Consider the following 19,640-nt stretch of genomic DNA (forward strand, 5'->3'; position numbering starts at 1 on the left):
ACAATATGACTCCAAAGAAGTTGAGAGGAAACAAGAAAATTATTTTGGTGTTGCCATGCTAGGACGATTTACCCAAGGAAATCTAGATATATCTCAAGTCAAAGAATGGGTTTAGATACGAAAAGAAAAATTAAGAGAACAGCAGGACAGAAAACATAGTAGAAAGTATATGTAGACTGTCTAAAAAGTGAAAGTGAAAGTGTTAGTCACTCAGCTGTGTCTGACTCCTGGCAACCCCATAGACTGTAACCCTTCAGGCTCCTCTGTCCATGGAATTCTCCTGGCAAGAATACTGGAGTGGGTTGCCATTCCCTTCTCCAGGGGATCTTCCCAACCCAGGGACTGAACCTGGATCTCCTGCACTGCAGGAGCCATCTGAGCCACCAGGAAAGCCCAGATTGGCTCTAAAATCTTCGATATTCTAAAATTCAAACAAACCTCTATAGGCCAAATTAACTTTACCATGGAGAGTAGTTCATCCAAGATGGGCATTCCAGCTGAGGCAAAGCAATCTATTCTTCTATATATAAAAATCCCTGGAACTTCACTGGTTGTCCAATGGCTAAGACCCCATGCTCCCAATGTGGGAGGCCAGATTCGAGCCCTGGTCAGGGAACAAGATCGCACATGCTGCAACTAAGAGTTTGCCTGCTGCAACTAAGATCTTGCATGTTGCAACTAAGACCTGGTACAGTCAAATAAATATTAAGAAAAAATCCTTGTCATGTAAGAGTCACATTAGTAATGAGAATTTGTACAACATTGATACTTCTTTGTTTCTTATCCAAGTGAATAAAATATCATGTTTATTATTTATCAGCAAAATTCAGAAGTATTATTTTCTGTTAAATGAAAATGTTACTTGTTAAAAATGTCTGGCTATAGCTGCTAGTAATAGTTCAACATACAGCAAACTTACCTCTTAATTTCCAGATTATACTCCAAAATTCCAAAAACTAAATGACTTTTTAATGATATATGATAAGCCATTACCATCAGTGTCTCCCTACAGGAAATAATGTTGTCTTGTTGCTTGACATGAAATTCAAACATTTATGTGAAATTATGGCAACATATTTTACTCTTAATTATCAATGATCAAGGCAAAGACTTTTTGTTTAAAAAAGAGTGTTTGCCTGAAATATTGAAATAATTGATTCATTTAATTTGCTATCCTATTCCTCAGTGTTTTTCAGGCCGATTTATTGTATTTGGTAAAAATCTGCTTGATTCTTGGAATGTTTTGCATTACTTACAAAAGCAAAACAAAAAGCAGCTAGTTCATTGTTTTGATGTACATATAAACACTTTTCAATTGGACGCAATTAACTACTCCTCATCTTGCCTTCTTGTTGTTCAAATATATGCCCTTGGAATCAGTTCAGTTCAGTCGCTCAGTCGTGTCCGACTCTTTGTGACATCATGAATCGCAGCACACCAGGCCTCCCTGTCCATCACCAACTCCCGGAGTTCACTCAGACTCATGTCCATCAAGTCCGTGATGCCATCCAGCCATCTCATCCTCTGTCATCCCCTTCTCCTCCTGCCCTCAATCCCTCCCAGCATCAGAGTCTTTTCCAATGAGTCAACTCTTCTCATGAGGTGGCCAAAGTACTGGAGTTTCAGCTTTAGCATTATTCCTTCCAAAGAAATCCCAGGGCTGACCTCCTTCAGAATGGACTGGTTGGATCTTCTTGCAGTCCAAGGGACTCTCAAGAGTCTTCTCCAACACCGCAGTTCAAAAGCACCAATTCTTTGGTGCTCAGCCTTCTTCACAGTCCAACTCTCACATCCATACAGGACCACAGAAAAACCATAGCGTTGACTAGACGGACCTTAGTCAGCAAAGTAATGTCTCTGCTTTTGAATATGCTATCTAGGTTGGTCATAACTTTTCTTCCAAGGAGTAAGCATCTTTTAATTTCATGGCTGCAGTCACCATCTACAGTGATTTTGGAGCCCCCAAAATAAAGTCTGACACTGTTTCCACTGTTTCCCCATCTATTTCCCATGAAGTGATGGGACCAGATGCCATGATCTTCATTTTCTGAATGTTGAGCTTTAAGCTAACTTTTTCACTCTCCTCTTTCACTTTCATCAAGAGGCTTTTTAGTTCCTCTTCCCTTTCTGCCATAAGGGTGGTATCATCTGCATATCTGAGGTTACTGATATTTCTCCCAACAATCTTGATTCCAGCTTGTGTTTCTTCCAGTCCAGCATTTCTCAAGATGTACTCTGCATATAAGTTAAATAAGCAGGGTGACAATATACACCCTTGACATACTCCTTTTCCTCTTTGAAACCAGTCTGTTGTTCCATGCCCAGTTCTAAGTGTTGCTTCCTGACCTGCATACAGATTTCCCAAGAGGCAGGTCAGGTGGTCTGGTATTCCCATCTCTTGAAGAATTTTCCACAGTTTCTTGTGATCCACACAGTCAAAGACTTTGGCATAGTCAATAACGCAGAAATAGATGTTTTTCTGGAACTCTCTTGCTTTTTCCATGATCCAGCAGATGTTGGCAATTTGATCTCTGGTTCCTCTGCCTTTTCTAAAACCAGCTTGAACATCAGGGAGTTCACAGTTCAGGTATTGCTGAAGCCTGGCTTGGAGAATTTTGAGCATTACTTTACTAGCATGTGAGATGAGTGCAATCGTGTGGTAGTTTGAGCATTCTTTGGCATTGCCTTTCTTTGGGATTGGAATAAAAACTAACCTTTTCCAGTGCTGTGGCCACTGCTGAGTTTTCCAAATTTGCTGGCATATTGAGTGCAGCACTTTCACAGCACCATCATTCAGGATTTGAAATAGCTCCACTGGAATTCCATCACCTCCACTAGCTTTGTTCATAGTGATGCTTTCTAAGGCCCACTTCACTTTCCATTCCAGGATGTCTGGCTCTAGGTGAGTGATCACACCATGGTGATTATCTTGGTCATGAGGATTTTTTTTTTTGTATAGTTTTCCTGTGTAATCTTGCCACCTCTTCTTAATATCTTCTGCTTCTGTTAGGTCCATACCATTTTGTCCTTTATTGAGCCCATCTTTGCATGAAAATTTCGTTCATATCTCTAATTTTCTTGAAGAGATCTCTAGTCTTTCCCATTCTGTTCTTTTCCTCTATTTCTTTGCATTGATCTCTGAAGGTTTCTTATCTCTCCTTGCCATTCTTTGGAACTCTGCATTCAATGCTTATATTTTTCCTTTTCTCCTTTGCTTTTTGCTTCCCTTCTTTTCACAGCTATTTGTAAGGCCTCCTCAGACAGCCATTTTGCTTTTTTGCATTTCTTTTCCATGGGGATGGTCTTGATCCCTGTCTCCTGTACAATGTCACAAACCTCATTCCATAGTTCATCAGGCACTCTATCTATCAGATCTAGGTCCTTAAATCTATTTCTCACTTCCTCTGTATAATCATAAGGGATTTGATTTAGGTCATACCTGAATGGTCTAGTGGTTTTCCCTACTTTCTTCAATTTCAGTCTGAATTTGATAATAAGGAGTTCATGATCTGAGCCACAGTCAGCTCCTGGTCTGGTTTTTGTTGACTGTATAGAGCTTCTCCATCTTTGGCTGCAGAGAATATAATCAATCTGATTTTGGTGTTGACCAACTGGTGATGCCCATGTGTAGAATCTTCTCTGGTGTTGTTGGAAGAGGGTGTTTGCTATGACCAGTGCATTTTCTTGGCAAAACTCTATTAGTCTTTGCCCTGCTTCATTCTGCATTCCAAGGCCAAATTTGCCTGTTACTCCAGGTGTTTCTTGACTTCCTACTTTTGCATTCCAGTCCCCCATAATGAAAAAGACATCTTTTTTGGGTGTTAGTTCTAAAAGGTCTTGTAGGTCTTCATAGAACTGTTCAACTTCAGCTTCTTCAGCGTTACTGGTTGGGGCATAGACTTGGATTACCGTGATACTGAATGGTTTGCCCTGGAAATGAACAGAGATCATTCTGTTGTTTTTGATATTGCATCCAAGTACTGCATTTCGGACTCTTTTGTTGACCATGATGGCTACTCCATTTCTTCTGAGAGATTCCTGCCCACAGTAGTAGATATAATGGTCATCTGAGTTAAATTCACCCATTCCAGTCCATTTTAGTTAGCTGATTCCTAGAATGTCGGCGTTCACCTTTGCCATCTCTTTGACCACTTCCAATTTGCCTTGATTCATGGACCTGACATTCCAGGTTCCTATGCAATATTGCTCTTTACAGCATCGGACCTTGCTTCTATCACCAGTCACATCCACAGGTGGGTATTGTTTTTGCTTTGGATCTATCCCTTCATTCTTTCTGGAGTTATTTCTCCACTGATCTCCAGTAGTGTTTTGGGTACCTAATGACCTGGGGAGTTCCTCTTTCAGTATCCTATCATTTTGCCTTTTTATACTGTTCATAAGGTTCTCAAGGCAAGAATACTGAAGTGGTTTGCCATTCCCTTCTCCAGTGGACCACATTCTGTTGGACCTCTCCACCATGACCCGCCTGTCTTGGGTTGCCCTGCAGGCGTGGCTTAGTTTCATTGAGTTAGACAAGGCTGTGGTCCTAGTGTGATTAGACTGACTAGTTTTCTGTGAGTATGGTTTCAGTGTGTCTGCCTTCTGATGCCCTCTTGCAACATCTACCATCTTACTTGGGTTTCTCTTACCTTGGGCGTGGGGTATCTCTTCACAGCTGCTCCAGCAAAGCGCAGCCGCTGCTCCTTACCTTGAACAAAGGGTATCTCGTCACTGCCACCTTTCCTGACCTTCAATGTGGGATAGCTCCTCTAAGCCCTCCTGTGCCCGCACAGCCACCGCTCCTTGGACCTGGAGTTGCTCGTCCCGGCCACTGCCCCTGAACTTGGATGCAAGGTAGCTCCTCTCAGCCGTTCCTGGCCATCGCAGCTTAGCACTCCCGGCTACAGTCCCTGACCTTGGACATGGGGTAACTCCTCTTGGCCACTGCCCTTTGGGCATGGGGTCCTCCCTGCTTCTACCCCTGACCTTAGACATGGGGTAGCTCCTCTCGGCTGTGCTTAGTGCACCGGGCGCAGCTGCCCCCGCTTAGTGCGCTGGATTGAATCTCACTGAGCATTTTATAATTGAATCGAGAGATTTTCAAAATTCCCTTGCGTATGAAAAAATATGTTCATTAAGAGAGTAAACTCTCTGTGATTGCCTTAGGTGTTAAATTTTAAAAGTTACCGTTTCCACCTATATATTCCTGGAATAAAGTGTCAAGTGGGCCTTAAGAAAAATCACTATGAACAAAGCTAGTAGGGGTGATGGAATTCCAGTGGAGCTATTTCAAATCCTAAAAGATGATGCTGTGAAAGTGCTGCACTCAATATGCCAGCAAATTTGGAAAACTCAGCAGTGGCCACAGGACTGGAAAAGGTCAGTTTTCATTCCAATCCCAAAGAAAGGCAATGCCAAAGAATGCTCAAACTACCACACAATTGCACTCATCTCACATGCTAGTAAAGTAATGCTCAAAATTCTCCAAGTCAGCTTTCAATTGTACATGAACTGTGAACTTCCAGATGTTCAAGCTGCATTTAGAAAATGCAAAGGAATCAGAGATCAAATTGCCAACATTCACTGGATCATCAAAAAAGCAAGAGAGTTCCAGAAAAACATCTATTTCTGCTTTCTTGACTCTGCCAGAGCCTTTGACTGTGTGGATCACAACAAACTGCGGAAAACTCTTTTAAGAGATGGGAATACCAGACCACCTGATGTGCCTACTGAGCAATCTGTATGCAGGTCAGGAAGCAATAGTTAGAACTGGACATGGAACAACAGACTGGTTCCAAATAGGGAAAGGAGTATGTCAAGGCTGTATATTGTCACCCTGCTTATTTAACTTCTATGCAGACTATATTATGAGAAATGCTGGGCTGAATGAAGCAGAAGTTGGAATCAAGATTGCCAGGAAAATACCAATAACCTCAGATATGCAGATGAGACCACCCTTATGGCAGAAAGGGAAGAAGAACTAAAGAGCCTCTTTTTGAAAGTGAAAGAAGAGAGTGAAAATGTTGGCTTAAAACTCAACATTCAGAAAACTAAGATTATGACATTTGGTTCCATCACTTCATGGCAAACAAATGGGGAAACAATGGGAACGGTGAGAGTCTTTAATTTTCTTGGGCTCCAGAATCACTGCTGATGGTGATTGCAACCATGAAATTATAAGATGCTTGCTCCCTGGAAGAAAAGTTATGACCAATGTAGACAGCATATTAAAAAGCAGAGGTATTACTTTGCCAACAAAGATCTGTCTAGTCAAAGCTATGTTTTTTTTCCCAGTAGTCATGTGTGGATGTGAGAGGTGGACTATAAAGAAAACTGAGTGCCAAAGAATTGCTGCTTTGGAACTGTGGTGTTAGAGAAGACTCTTGAGAGTCCCTTAGACTGCAAGGAGATTCAACCAGTCATTCCTAAAGGAAATCAGTCCTGAATATTCATTGGAAGGAGTGATGCTAAAGCTGAAACTCCAGTACTTTGGCCACCTGATACAAAGAACTGACTCATTTGAAAAGACCCTGATGTTGGGGAATATTGAAGGCAGGAGGAGAAGGGGATGACAGAGGATGAGATGGTTGGATGGCATCACCAATTCGATGGACATGAGTTTGAGTAAGCTCCGGGAGTTGGTGATAAACAGGGAAGCCTGGCGTGCTGCAGTCCATGGGGTCGCAAAGAGTTGGACACAACTGAGCAACTGAACTGCACCTATAAAACACTTAGTGATGCAATTCACTTGTAGTATTTTCTTTGTCTCTACAACATACTCTTTGATGCAGTTTTAAAGTGTGTTTAACTGAGGACTTCCCTGATGGCTCCGTGATAAAGAATCTGTCTGCAATGCAGGAGACCCAGTTTCAATCCCTGGGTTGGGAAGATCTCCTGGAAGAGGTCGTGGCAACCCACTCTAGTACTCTTCCCTGGCAGGCTGCAGTCCATAGGGTTGCTGGGAGTTGAACACAACTGAAGTGACTAAGCAGCAGAAGCATGTTTTACTGCTGGCTTATTATACTGCAAAACTAATAAAATTTGACTTCACTATTAGGTCAGTGCTGTAATATAGTAAATGAATTTTCAGGCTATAGGAATTTTGATAGTTACATTTAAGCAATCTGAATGGTTACAAAAATATTTGAAGTATTGCCTTTTAAAATATCCTCTTACCCTATCTGTATTATTTATGTGTCTGTAAGTAGTATTTTTTTCATGTTTACATAACTTTTTTTTTTTTTAGCCACACTGTGTGGTTTGTGGGTTCTTAGTTCCCCAACCAAGGATTGAACTCAAACAGCCTTCAGCCATGAAAGTGCAGAAACGTAACCACTGGACTGTCAGGGAATCACCTTAACTATGTGTATTTTAAGTAACAGAAAAGAAGGAAAGAAAAATAACAGCAAGCTTGAGAAAGTATCCAGCCATTTGACACTCATGATGGCTCCATTGTCAGGAGAGGGATGTGACAAACTTGAGCTGATCAGGAACTTCTTACTGCCCAAAGACCACAAAACAGGATAGCTTAGCCAAAAGACAATACACCCTATGCAGAAATTTTGTGTTGGTATGATGTAACCATAGTGAAATGCCCCAGCCACATCTGTTTTACCACTGACTGGGGCTTAACCCCAAACTATCAAGCAAACTTTTTGAATAAAAATGGGCCATTTCCTCTATTCTGCTATTCTTTCACTTTTATTCCACATCTTTTAAAGGCCTCCATGTATATCTATGGGGAACTGGAAATGGTGAAATGCTTATCTGTAGCAGAGATTAGCATACACAGAAAATAAAATACATTTTTGCCAATGACACTAGATTCTTGAATGTTAAATACCAAGCATGATGAGTAGCATGAGGAGAGGTGGCCCTTATTGTTTGCCATCTGTAACTCAGTCCACCAATCTGCTTATTTTTAAGAAAATCAAGTCTCAGATAGTGTAAATTTTGCAAGGTCACATGCTTCCCAGCTAGCTCAAATGGTAAAGAATCCACCTGCAATGAGGGAGACCTGGGTTCAATCCCTGGGTCAGGAAGATCCCTGGGAGAAAGGCATGGCAACCCACTCTGGTATTCTTGCCTGGAGAATTCCATGGACAGAGGAGACTGGAGGGCTACAATCTATGGGGTCACAAAGAGCTAAACACGACTGAGTGACTAACACTTCCACTTTCACTGCTCAGGCTAGAATCCATGGTGTATATCAGTCATACTGTTGCTTCTACTTGCCCAAAGTTAATTTAACAATATTTCTTGACAGTGGTCTCCAGGAAGTCCCTACCAGGTAAAGATATCTTGGTGTATCTTTTCTTGAATATAGTAGCTCTTGTTTAAATATAAATTATCTAGTTCTACCATACGATAATGACCTGTTAAAAATGTAGTGCTATGTCGCTCAATTGTGTCCAACTCTTTGTGACTTCATGGGTTATAGCCCTCCAGGTTGCTCTGTTCATGGGGATTCTCTAAGCAAGAACACTGGAGTGGGCTGTCATGCCCTCCTCCAGGGGATCTTCCCAACCCAGGGATCAAACCCAGGTCTCCTGCATTGCAGACAGATTCTTTACCATCTGAGCCACCAAGGAAGTACCACCTGAGAATTTTTAAAAACTTCTTTCTGTCAGTTCATATTTCCATATTGTCCCAGGCTCCTAGAAAATTCCTGGTTGTGAGTTTGATTTCAGTTTCTGTATTAGCTAGATTTATCTAATTTTATTGCTTTTATTATATCTGGAAATTATTATAGACTGTATCAAATGCTTTCCATAAAATGTCAGCTTCTAAATAATAAGCAAATTATTATTTCAGTGATTATTATGGTCTTTATAATCTCATTCAACTCTCATAGGGTATCAATTTCAACTTAAAGTACTTCAGAGAATTAGTGTGCTAACTGATTTAGAATCCAACATGTAATGCTTGAAATTTTCTCAATTTGTTTGAGTAATATATAGATTTATGACTGATGCGAGGACCTTGTCCATCTTTGGTTATTACTCAAGCCTCCTTTTAAATAGCATAAAGGCTTGTGTATACAGGACAAAGGGCAAGAATAAGTTTCCAAATATTATTCCTTAGAGTAATGAAAACCCAGCCTCTAAGAAAATCTGGGAAAGGAAGGAATGTAAAAAAAAATCTATCATGTAGTACCATGTTTTGTGAACTCAGGAAGAGAATCGAGAAGAAAATAAATAATAGAAATGGAGAGAAAATCCTCTTAGAATTCAAGACATCAAAAAGTGTTGCTGACTTGGGAAATCTTTGTAAGCCCATACATGTATGTCAAGGTCAAAGAACAAATATTAATGGAAAAATAAGTACTTCACCAATAGCAAGCAATAAATTCACTGCTGATGGCAAAACTGAACAAAATTCAAGAAATCTGGCTTACTTTTCTCTTAACTAGATTTGTTGCATATTTATTTTAATTAAGACAATCTATTGACTCTATTAAACTTACAACTGTTTAACTTATACAGATAGGAAGATTTTTCCAGAACTGATATGCCTTTGTTAATTTTAGTTTGTATACTATACTTTTATAAAATTGGAAATAATTGTATATAGCAATTTTTAAAGTTTATTTATAGATATTCTACCCAGCAAAGTTCTAAATTTACATATAAAATTTTATTATTTTTAATTTTAGGGAAATGAAAAACAATAAAATAATATTTTCTAAGCAGACAGTCAGTAATGTAATATCTATTATTAAACTGAAAAATAAAGGGAAAGGAAAAAAGATTTGACTGTGCGGCATAAAAGAGATGGCAGGAAAATATTGTATGCACAGAGAAAACGTTAATGTGAACCAGTGAAATAGTTTCCAGCTCAGTCAGGGCACTGAAGCAAGTGATAAGAATACTGCCCACTGGGGCTCCTCTGACCCCACCCCAGAGGGGAGTAGGTGTTGGGGAAGTGCGTTGATGCTGCCCAGAGGGGATGCAAGTCCTGCCTCCATCAAGAGAGTTTGAGGTACCTTTAGAGCCTGGCAAGGGTGGGGTCTAAGATGCTCACTCAACCTTTGCTGGTATGGTGGGAGTGGGCCAGTTTTTCTCTTCTAGTGTTTGATTCAACTAGAGTGGTTTTAAAAAGCTTTGTATCCTGCCAGATTGTCCTTTCCTATCACCTGGGCTAGAGAGAACAGGCTTTTATAGTGCTTTAAAAATTTTTTTCTGTTTATGCCTATTGCCATGAGTTTGAGAAAACTCTGGGAGTTGGTGATGGATAGGAAGACCTGGCGTGCTGCAGTCCATGGAGTCGCAAAGATTCGGACACGACTGAGCGACTGAACTGAACTGATTGCCATTTGTAGGTTGTGCTTCTTTTGCTCCACATCTGATCTACATGAGGCAAATAACAAACAAATAAACAAAACAACCATTATCTTTGACATTATCTTTGTCCTCATATTATGTTTTAAATCTTTAAAACTTTAAAAAGTACTTTTAAAAGTTTCAATGATGTACCAAGTATAACCAGAGAATTATTCTGGACATAAAGTTCAAATACACTAAACTGGTTTTTTTTTTTTTTAAACTTTAATTATTGTGACCAAATGTATGTTAGTTAAAATGTTTAAAAATAATTTATGCATTATTGTCTGAAGATTAATGTTTCCAACTTCAAAAGAACACTGATAAATGGCTAATTTTGATGAAATTATAATTTGATTTATTATATTATGACATAGGTCACAGAAAACCACTGGCTATTTAGAATAATGAGCAATGTGAAACAAAAGAAGTAATTTCCTTTGATATTGAGAAACCATTTTCCTGTAAACAGATATTAATCCTTTACATTCTATCTATTAACATATGTCAGCAGATACATACATATATAACATTTCAGCTCGTAAGAATCTATTGTTAAATTTTCAGGAATCTTTCAAGCTAATAGAGGTCAAGGTAATAGTTTGAACCTGGCCATAGTGGGAATATCTACACCATGGAAATTGAAAATCCTTTAAATCAGCACCATGTCCCCCCAAATCTTACTTTCACAGAGAGATTGTTGTTAAACATTTACCAGCACATCACTCTATAAATTCAGGTATTTGTCATCATTACTAACTGGCACATATATATTGAATAAGTGCATATGTATTAAATCTACATATATTTAATAAATGCATATAGCAAATATGTATATGGAAGTTTTCATTCCAATCCCAAAGAAAGGCAATGCCAAAGAATGCTCAAACGATCACACAATTGCACTCATCTCACATGCTAGTAAAGTAATTCTTAAAATTCTCCAAGCCAGCCTTCAGTAGTACATGAACCATGAACTTCCAGATGTTCAAGCTGCATTTAGAAAAGGCAGAGGAACCAGAGATCAAATTGCCAACATCCACTGGATCATCAAAAAAGCAAGAGAGTATCAGAAAAACACCTACTTCTGCTTTATTGCCTATGCCAAAGCCTTTGACTGTGGATCACAACAAACTGTGGAAAATTCTTAAAGAGATGGGAATACCAGACAATTTCACTTGCTTGTTGAGAAATCTGTATGCAGGTCAGGAAGCAACAATTAGAATGGACATGGAACAACAGACTGGTTCCAAAAGGGAAAGAAATATGGCAAGGCTGTATATTGTCACCCTGCTTATTTAACTTCTACACAGAGTACATCATGAGAAATGCTGGGCTGGATGAAGCACAAGCTGGAATCAAGACTGCCAGGAGAAATATCAATAACCTCAGATATGCAGATGACACCACCCTTATGGCAGAAAGTGAAGAAGAACTAAAGAGCCTCTTGATGCAAGTGAAAGAAGAGAGTGAATAAGTTGGCTTAAAGCTTAACATTCAGAAAACTAAGATCGTGGCATCCAGTCCCATCACTTCATGGCAAATAGATGAAGAAACAGTGGAAACAATGACAGACTTTATTTTTGGGGGGCTCCAAAATCACTACAGATGGTGACTGTAACCATGAAATTAAAAGATGCTTGCTCCTTGGAAGAAAACCTAAGACCTTGCCAACAAAGGTCCATCTATGGTTTTTCCAGTAGTCATGTATAGATGTGAAAGCTATGGTTTTTCCAGTAGTCATGTATAGATGTGAAAGTTGGGCTATAAAGAAAGCTGAGTGCCAAAGAATTGATGCTTTGGAGAAGCACTCTTGAGAGTCCCTTGGTCTGCAAGGAGATTCAACCAGTCCATCCTAAAGGAAATCAGTCCTGAATGTTCATTGAAAGGACTAATGCTGAAGCTGAAACTCTAATACTCTGGCCACCTTATTCAAAGAACTGACTCATTTGAAAAGACCATGATGCTGGGAAAGATTGAAGCAAGAGGAGAAGGGGATGACAGAGGATAAGACGGTTGGGTGACATCACTGACTCAATGGACATGAGTTTGAGTAACCTCAGGGAATTGGTGATGGAAAGGGAAGCCTGGCATGCTGCAGTTCATGGGGTCACAAAGAGTTGGACACGACTGAGCGTCTGAACTGAACTTGCTATAGAGATAACTTTTAATTATATCAGTATATATACTTTATACACACACATCTATGGTCCATGATTTGGCAGAACCCATGCTAGGTGTGTTAGGGAACACAAAAGTGACTTAAAGGAGTCCCCTGCCCTATCTTTATGAAAGTACCTAATTTTAAACAAAAACGAAAGCAATATTGTGATATTTTTTTCCTCTTGCTTTTGTCTCCTTTTGTCTTTGGAGTCCTGAAATATATATTTCTTGGAAAGGGTTGATACTTAAACAGATGTTTAAAGAAATGATTGCTTGAACATACGCCAGTTCTTTTTGATGAGCACAAGCAAGTTCTCTCCCTGCCGGAAATTACAAACATATAGTACTGATATAAGGGCTTCGCAGGTGGCTCAGAAGGTAAAGAATTCACCTGCAATGCAGAAGACTCAGGAGACACAGGTTTGATTCCAGGGTCAAAAAAATCCCCTAGAGGAGGTCATGGCAACCCATTCAAGTATTCTTACTTGGAGAATTCCCATGGACAGAGGAGCCTGGTGGGCTACTGTCCAGAGGGTCACAAAGAGTCAGATACGACTGAATCAGTTGAGTATGAACGCACGCAAAGCACTGCACGGTTATGTTCCAAATAAGTCTAGAAATCCTCCCTTTCCTGTAAGTATCCACCCTCAAGCAATGGATAACTAATCTCTCCTGTTTGGATGCAGTAGATGGGCAGGTGGTATGTGTGATTATGGCTATGAACATCAAAAGGAGTCAAGGATTCAAGAATCTGAACTCTCCCTGTTTCTCTTCCATATAGCATCCCAGCTCAGCACTCCAATCGTTCTTCATGCCTTCACATCTGAGACAGAAGGAAATCAGCTCATTCATCTCATTAAATAAGAAGCCAGCCTTCCTCTCACTTCTAATGACAGTCAGTTCATTTTTAAATTTCTTAATGTGGAAAGACTTAAACTGCTTTTCTAAATCTGAACGGAGAGAAAGCTATAAGAAATAAATGTTGGGTGTTGATTTATTTTATTCCTAGTTTCCTTCAGGCAGTTATCAGTTAAGTGTAGAATAATAAAATATCTGTTTCATGAGAAAACATGATTCATGATTAGGATCATTAAGTTTGAACTGATAATGATCCTGTTTCAAATGATTTGTTTCAAATGCTCCTGTTTCAAGGAGCTAAGTGATAAATGACTTGAAAATGTGTAGCTTGTTTGAATCATGAAATCTAAGCCTGGTATTCTTGTCATCACATAAATAAATAATTGCTTCATAATCCTCAGAGGGAAAATTATGTACATCTAGATTTGCACCTGTCTTAGTTTAGTTTAAAGTTACATATTGCTGTTAGGTGCAATCAAAATAGCAAATAAAATATCTCTTGATAGTGTTTGTTGTACTATCATTATATGGTTGTGTTCTTAAATTTCTGCCAGTTTAATGTATCTTGTTTCAAACTCTGAAAGTATCAGAAAGAGAAATAAATAAAATATAAAATGAGTTGTCTTTGCCAATAAATTCTTTACTACTTTCGTGTTGTTGTTGTTTTGTTGCTAAGTCATGCTCCACTCTTTTGTGACCCCATGGACTGTAGCCCTCCAGGTTCTCCACAGGATTTCCCAGGCAAGAATACTAGAGTGGGTTGCCATTTCTTTCTCCAGAAGATCTTTCTGACCCAGGGATCAACCCTGAGTCTCTTGGCAGGCGGATACTTTAGTACTGAACCACCAGGGAATTTCCAAATTCCATGTAAGACTGACTAAAATAAACTAGCAAAAAAAAGGTTACATTGTTGTTCTTATAAAAGTGGCCATTTAGGAGAGAAGGAAATGTTGTTTAAAAATCCTTTCTGCCCCTATTTATCCAGGGATTTAACCTGGCCCAATCTCAGGGAGTCAGAATGATGGGGGCTTTATCAGGGCCAAGAGATATGAGTGTTCTGTGTTGAGGAATTGACAAGACTTTGTCTTGAAGGAAGAAATTAAGTCCATGCTTCATTCCAAAAATATTCCTGGACTAGAGCAATTCTACCTTTCTATGTCTTCTTTTGCAGACATTCTTTGATAAGCAAAGGAGATGTGCTGTGTTGTGCTTAGTTGCTCAGTCGTGTCTGACTCTTTGCGACCCCATGGACTATATAGCCTGCCAGGCTCCTCTGTTCATGGAGATTCTCCAGGCAAGAATACTAGAGTGGGTTTCTATGCCCTCCTCCAGGGGATCTTCCCAACCCAGGGATCAAACTCAGGTCTCCTGCACAGCAGGCAGATTCTCTACTGTCTGAGCCACGAGGGAAGCCCAAGTAAAGGAGATAAATACTTAGAATTTTCTAATCCCAGTGAATGACTCTTCCTACCCCCAAGATGGGTCAGTCACAGGGAAAGGAGGAGGAGGGTGGGATGAATTCCTAGATTGGGATTGACATATATATATACATATATATATATATGTATATATATATATATTATTGATGTGTGTGCATGCTCAGTCATTTCTGACTCTTGGCAGCCCGCCAGGCTCTTCTGTCCCTGGGATTCTCCAGGCAAGGACTGGAGTGGGTTGCCATTTCCTTCTCATATATTTTTGATACTATGTATAAAATAGATAACTAACGAGAACATACTGTGTAACATAGGGAACTCTACTCAATGCTCTGTGGTAAGCTAAGTGTGAAGGAAATCCAAAAAAGAGGAAACATATGCGTATATGGAGATGATTGACTTTGCTGTACAGCAGAAACTAATGCAATTCTGTAAAGCAACCAAACTCCAATAAAAATTAATTGGAAAAAAACCCAGCACAAATCATGTTCCCCCTTCAACTCTCAATGGCCTTTTTCCTTACAAAAATGACGTTAGGTCATATTTAGTTGCATAACTAACAGAGGAATTTGCATACCAATAATAAATCAGCAAGATATTTCAAAATAACTGTTTCTCTAAAATCGTATCTACAAGTCCATGCACAGAAGCTGTTGCATATTTCCCATGTACCAGAGGTCAAACCTTGAGAGATAAGCCCCATGGGCACAGAACTTTTCAAATTCTGGATTAGAGGTAATTATACTATATGCATTTAATTACAGTGTTTCTTTTTTGGATTTATATTTTCCTCTGAGATTTAAAAATCTCTGCTATACTGTTTACTGGCTAAAACTTGCAACTCTTGATAATGCATAATAAAGACCCATTAAGGACTATAATTTTGAATAGGCAACATTTTATTGTTACTGGCAGAACATCTATTTTCTTAAAAATAGCACTAAATCAGTGAACCGATGATGTACAATATATTATAGGTTATTTGTATTTTGAATTGCAAATGTGATTTTTAAAAAGCAAATTAACTTCTATATAATAGATTATAGCATAGTATCCATAACCTTATATACATAGAAAGTGCCACCTTCCATATATTTTGGTAATAAATAAATTAATGATGTTAAGTTATCCCTATCATGGCTAAGTACTATGCCAGTTGTCCTGCAGTAGAGATAGATAATAAGATAAAGTGCCTGCCTTAAAAAATTACTTAATAATGCATTTGAAACTATCAGTCTCCACCAAGAACGATAGAGGTATGGGACTGAGGATGTAACTAAACTATTTTATTTTATTTTTTATTTTTTTGGATGCCCTGTGGCATGTGAGATCTTAGTTCCCTGCCCAGGGCTTGAACCCATGTCCCCTGCATTGGAAATGCTGAGTCCTAACCAGTAGATGGTCAGGGAATTCCCAAGACTTTTAATAGGAAGCTTCATGTCTCATAGCTTTCCTAAAAGAATAATTGGCATGTGGAATTCTAAATATGGAACTTTGAAAAATATAAAAGTGTTATGTTGGTTTAATATATTGTATTTTATATCCCTTGATATATTTTCTTTATGAAACTTCATATGACATTGTGTTAGAAGGCCTTGCAGCAGAGAAGCAAAAATGGCTGTTTGGTGATATATTTTCTTGGTTTCTGGGAGGAGGATTAGATTAAGTGACATATAATTTCATAATCCATGAAGTAATCATGGTCTTCCATGTCAGACCAACTCTGAAATGAGGAGCATATATCATGGAGTTCAAAGTACATGATTGTGATATGAACTATTCCACAATATCTTCACTCTGAGCTTCTAAAAATAGATTGTGATTTTTTTTTAACTTACTATGTATAGTTTACTGACAGTTTAAAGGTCTTTGGGGATTACTGAAAATACTAACTAGGTAGATGATTTCACCCACAGTATTCTAGTCAATGCATATTTGGTTGCAAGGAAGACTTATTTCAGAGTACTCATAAATAAGAATACAAATATAAGTGAGGTTAGGCCTCACTAAGAATCTGGAAATTTAGAAGTCAGCAGTTAATAATTGGAAGCCCGTCTGTTTGGGCTTCCCTGTTGGCTCAGTGGGCCAACCTGCCAATGCAGGAGAGGAGGGTTTGATCCCAGGTAAAGATCCCCTGGAGAACAAAGTGGCAACCCACTCCCATATTCTTGCCTGGGAAATCCCAGGAACAGAGGAGCCTAGTGGGCTCAAAGAGTCAGATGTGACTTAGCAACTAAACAACAGTCTGTCTGTCTGCCTTTCTCTTTATTTACCTATATCTATATGGGGCTTCCCTGGTGGCTCAGAGGGTAAAGCATCTGCCTGCAATGCAGGAGACATGGGTTCAATCCCTGGGTTGGGAAGATACCCTGGAGAAGGCGATGGCACCCCACTCCAGTACTCTTGCCTGGAAAATCCCATGGACAGAGAAGCCTGGTAGACTACAGTCCATGGGATCGCAAAGAGTCGGACATGACTGAGTGACTTCACTTTCTGTCCATATGTCTGCCTATCTATGAGTCTATCTACCTATCTATCTATCATCACTATCATCTATTCTCTCTCATTATCTACTCCATCATCTTCTCTTTCTGTATGGCTTCAGATGGTCATCTTAGCAACTAAAGCTACATATTCTTTCATCACAGTTTCCTTAACCTAATGACTTCATTCCTAATTTTTGAAAGAGAGGTCTAACTTTCTAAGTTCACTTTTTCAGCTGGGTCTATGAGCCTTCAGTAAGGAATAGACAAGGCATCAGGTCAAGTGGTCTATGTTGAATGCAGTTTTCCTTAGGAAGAAATAAGAATGGAATGAGCAGTAAGAGGCATCTCTCATAAACAAGCATTTTAAAAGCACAAAATGCCTAAAACTAGAATCGTTTTTCTCTTCTCCACTCCTTCCTAATCCATATCCACAAGATACTCATCTTCTCTGTATTCTTAACTTTATGAAAGGTTCATCTATTGATAGTTATCCAATCAAGTTATCCAGTCAAAAAAATAGAAGATGCAATTGATTTTTCTTATCTCCACATATCCAATCAGCTCTCAAAGTCTGAAGATTCATTGATTTTGTGACAGTAATACCATTCACTTGATGGAACTTTATATAATCTATTTCACTTCAATTTTTTTTAAAAAAGGATAAGTTTAATACAGTACTCGTATTTTATAGGTTAGGAAACAAGAAACAAAGACTTAGAGCAGTTAGTTAACTTACTCAAAGTGACCTGCACAGCAAAAGACAGAGCTGAGTTTTATCCTAGCACTCTGACTCTAGAAATATCCCTGCAGTAAGCAGTCCCTTGCCTAACCCTACAGGAGATTGGAGTACTTGTAAATAGGAGAAACTTGAACTTGCTGCAGATATTTTACTTCTAATGTTAACCTGATATTGGGCAAGTTATTGATTAATTCCTATCTTAATCAACTGTAAGGAAGCTGGTTGGATGGTGATAAAATAATGACTACTCTTTGCTTCAGTTCAGTTCAGTCGCTGAGTCATGTCCGACTCTTTGTGATCCCATGAATCGCAGCACGCCAGGCCTCCCCGTCAATCACCAACTCCTGGAGTTCACTCAGACTCACCTCCATCGCGTCAGTGATGCCATCCATCCATCTCATCCTCGGTCGTCCCCTTCTCCTCCTGCCCCCAATCCCTCCCAGCATCAGGGTCTTTTCCAATGAGTCAACTCTTCGCATCAGGTGGCCAAAGTACTGGAGTTTCAGCTTTAGCATCATTCCTTCCAAAGAAATCCCAGGGCTGATCTTCAGAATGGACTGGTTGGATCTCCTTGCAGTCCAAGGGACTCTCAAGAGTCTTCTCCAACACCACAGTTCAAAAGCATCAATTCTTCGGCACTCAGCCTTCTTCACAGTCCAACTCTCACATCCATACATGACCACTGGAAAAACCATAGCCTTGACTAGATGGACCTTTGTTGGCAAAGTAATGTCTCTGCTTTTCAACACGCTGTCTAGGTTGGTCATAACTTTTCTTCCAAGGAGTAAGCGTCTTTTAATTTCATGGCTGCAGTCACCATCTGTGCTTATGTCTGTACTATTTCCTGCCTCCATTTCTTTTTCCAGCCACAGTTCCTTACTATTCTGGTATTCAGAATGCCTGGCTCAGTTTAGTGCTTGTATCTCCACTTTGTAAATTGTTGAAAGGACAAGTTTAAATACAATCTAATCTTACTTATGCAGACTCATGCGTATTTCTACCTAAAAGTAAGATACAAAGAGAAAGGCGCAACTTATTAATCTTTCCCATAGTTTAAGGAAATTTCCGATGAAGGGCAGGGAATTGAATCTATTATTTTATTATTTCTATAATTTTATTTTTATTATTTCAATTATTTTTCTTTATCCTATCCTGCTGCTGCTACTGCTGCTAAGTCGCTTCAGTCGTGTCCGACTCTGTGCGACCCCATAGACGGCAGCCCACCAGGCTTCCCCATCCCTGGGATTCTCCAGGCAAGAACACTGGAGTGGATTGCCATTTCCTTCTCCAGCGCATGAAAGTGAAAAGTGAAAGTGAAGTCGCTCAGTCGTGTCTGACTCTAGCGACCTCATGGACTGCAGCCCACCAGGCTCCTCCATCCATGGAATTTTCCAGGCAAAAGTACTGGAGTGGGCTGCCATTGCCTTCTCCTTATCCTATCCTATGTGGGCCCTATTTCAGATTTGATTAAACATTTCAATCTTTTCCTCAATATTTAGAATAGGACTGTCTTAATTCTTTGCAAATATTTGTTCTTGATAATTGTTTGCCCCAAGTCTTCATGCATATGTTTGTGTAACTGAGTGTGTAGATGGCAAAGAGTGTAAACCATGTAACTAGAGTAGGGTTTCTGTGA

This window comes from Ovis canadensis, chromosome 1, assembly GCF_042477335.2.
Source record: "Ovis canadensis isolate MfBH-ARS-UI-01 breed Bighorn chromosome 1, ARS-UI_OviCan_v2, whole genome shotgun sequence".
NCBI lineage: Eukaryota > Metazoa > Chordata > Mammalia > Artiodactyla > Bovidae > Ovis > Ovis canadensis.